This window comes from Saccopteryx leptura, chromosome 13 (assembly GCF_036850995.1).
Source record: "Saccopteryx leptura isolate mSacLep1 chromosome 13, mSacLep1_pri_phased_curated, whole genome shotgun sequence".
NCBI lineage: Eukaryota > Metazoa > Chordata > Mammalia > Chiroptera > Emballonuridae > Saccopteryx > Saccopteryx leptura.
In genome coordinates this window covers 6647950-6650922 of record NC_089515.1, presented here as the reverse complement: position 1 = coordinate 6650922, position 2973 = coordinate 6647950, and the positions used below count along the sequence as shown (strand labels likewise).

The following is a 2973-nucleotide window of genomic DNA, read 5'->3' as shown; positions in this document are numbered from 1 at the left end:
TTTCCAGCACTTGACTGGGAGCCTAGGACCGGGCAGCTGAGTGAGGTTTTGCTACGTCTTTGACGTGAACGCACATCACCTTGTTTCTGGTCAGCTTTCTAACCTCTCGCTGATTTATGTCCAGATGAAAACAAAACTCTAAAGCTCCCTCCCACAAAGCGCAGAGCAGAGCAGAGATTTGGAAAGGCGAATTATTTTGATTGATGTTGATAAAGCATCTGAGACATTATTGCTATTAGCATAACATTTTTTTTTTTTTTTTTTTTACAGTGTGAAATATTACACTAAGACAAAATTTTGGAGCTAGGCGTGCATTTAGCAAGCGAAGGTCACTGTCAATTTAAAGACCTGTCCTGTTGTTATTTAGACATTTGACATTTTTGCTTACTTACTTCAGCCGGCACATAATTTCAAATAATGGCGATAAAGCACAGTAGTATTCAAGGGAGATGTCACAGAGCTATGAGCGAACCCCCACTCTGGATGTTTGTGAGCACTGTGCAAATGTCAGTTCTTAATTCATTATCTGCTGAAAGCTGATTACCTAGCACAGATTCTATTCGACCTCAAAATCTGCCAGGCACCAGAAGGCCGTCCCTCCAGCCTGCTGTGTCTGGTCGGGAACAGGAACAATGTCCCTGGGGACACTGAATCATTACTCCTGAACTATGGAGGCTCCAGAGCGCTCATGGAAGTAAGTACCTTGGCCTTTCAATCCACCCTTCCCTGATTACTCTGCTGGGATTTCTCTCCCCCCATACCCAACAAAAAGATGACTGTAGGCTCTTCTCTTTGTTTGTGTCCTTTCAGACCTATGGAAATATTTATGGATGAAAGGGTATGCTATCTGAGATTTACTTCAAAATAATATGAAAAGTGCAGTAGGAGATAAAGATCACATTTTTTTTTTTTTTTTTTTTTTTTCTGAAGCTGGAAACAGGGAGAGACAGTCAGACAGACTCCCGCATGCGCCCGACCGGGATCCACCCGGCACGCCCACCAGGGGCGATGCTCTGCCCACCAGGGGGCGATGCTCTGCCCATCCTGGGCGTCGCCATGTTGCGACCAGAGCCACTCTAGCGCCTGGGGCAGAGGCCACAGAGCCATCCCCAGCGCCCAGGCCATCTTTGCTCCAATGGAGCCTTGGCTGCGGGAGGGGAAGAGAGAGACAGAGAGGGAAAGCGCGGCGGAGGGGTGGAGAAGCAAATGGGCGCTTCCCCTGTGTGCCCTGGCCGGGAATCGAACCCGGGTCCTCCGCACGCTAGGCCGACGCTCTACCGCTGAGCCAACCGGCCAGGGCAAGATCACATTTTGAAACAAGACTGCCCATGGCTTGGTAGATGTTGGAGCTGGGTGAAGGAAGCTGGTGCTTCTAACGACTACAATTCTTCTATGAACATCCTTGTGCACTTGGGGGGGTGTCCCCACTAACCCAGAAGAGGAACAGCAGGGTCCACGTCCACTTTAAATGTCACTGGGTAGTCCCAAACTGTTCTCCAAAGCGTCTGCATTCATTTATATTCCTACCTGTCGTATATGTCACCGAACTTTTTGGCACATTTTATCCATCTGATTGTTACAAAGTAGTGTGCTTCCTTTTTGTTTCCACTTGTCTTAGTCTGATCACTTGGATCACCTCTGCCATTTGCCGGTTCTTCAGGCCTTTCCATGAATTATCTGTTCACACTGTTCCAGGTTACAGCTGAGGTCACAGTGAGTTCTCTTTCCTCTCCCTTTCAAGCAGCAAGGTGAAGCAGCCTGCTTGCGTTAGCTTATGAGAGCCAATTGTTAAATTTCCCAGGTTCTGCTAACATATGCAATATTGTAGCTCGAAATTGGCCATGATAGGCATATTTACACCATGGCAATCAGCAAACCAGGTCTCCCACTCCAGAGAGCTAGCTGTTAACTACATCCAGCACATCACTGCCTCCCAGTATTGACATCCAGACAAAGCCTGGCTCAGAAGAGCATCAAGGTGAACCTGACACCTGGGTGTGGCAGGGCTTCCTTGACTGGCTGACTCGGACCAGAAAGGGTTTAGTGCAGGGGTCCGGAACCTTTTTGGCTGAGAGAGCTATGAACGCCATATATTTTAAAATGTAATTCCATGAGAGCCATACAATATGTTTAACACTAAATACAAGTAAATGTGTGCATTTTATGTAAGACCAACACTTTTAAAGTACAATAAGTCTCTGAATTCTTTTTAATAACGTTGTTATAGCCTGACCTGTGGTGGCACAGTGGATGGAGCGTTGACCTGGAAATGCTGAGGTCGCCAGTTCGAAACCCTGGGCTTGCCTGGTCAAGGCACATATGGGAGTTGATGCTTCCAGCTCCTCCCCCCTTCTCTCTCTCCTCTCTCTCCCTTTCTGTCTCTCTCTCTCTCTCCTCTCTAAAAATGAATAAATAAAAAAAAAAAAAAGAAAAAAAAAAAAAGAAATGTTAAAAAAAAAAAAATAACGTTGTTATACTGTTGCTAACCAATGATGAATAAAGTACTTCTTACCATTAATGTGACTTCTGGTGCTGCATGGTTTTGCTGATGGCTTTGTAGTCTGGTTGATACGTGGTGAGGTTAAGCTTCATGCAGGCATTGAGACTTCCAACTGTTAAATGTGATCGTAGGTTGGTCTTAACATTCTTTAGATGTGAGAAAGACTGCTCACATGCATACGTAGAGCCAAACATTGTCAGTACAGCAATACTCACACGCTGCAGTGTGTGGTATGTGATGGGAAGCGCTGTCCACGTTTTGACAATCAGCTGGTCCGCAGGTTGAAGTTTTTTCATTTCTCCCCACTTGTGTTTGCTTGCCAACTCTGCTTGCTGTCGTGCAAGTCTTTCCAAATCTTCATTCTTGTTGTGACTTGAACTTATTCACCCACATGTCTGAGGCCTTCAGGTCAGCAGCTTATAGCTCAAAATCTCTGACAGAGACACCGGGGATGTCACTTCAGGTCGGCGCTG

At 46.1% G+C, this 2973-nt stretch overlaps 1 long non-coding RNA gene across 1 annotated transcript; it reads left to right on the top strand.

The window, feature by feature from the left end:
* The first annotated feature begins 579 nt into the window (after positions 1-579).
* LOC136385065 (uncharacterized) lies at positions 580-2415 on the top strand. The gene is made up of 4 exons (XR_010747695.1): positions 580-694; positions 811-838; positions 1619-1713; positions 2228-2415. It is a non-coding gene; the product is annotated as an uncharacterized lncRNA (long non-coding RNA).
* The last annotated feature ends 558 nt before the right edge of the window (positions 2416-2973 follow it).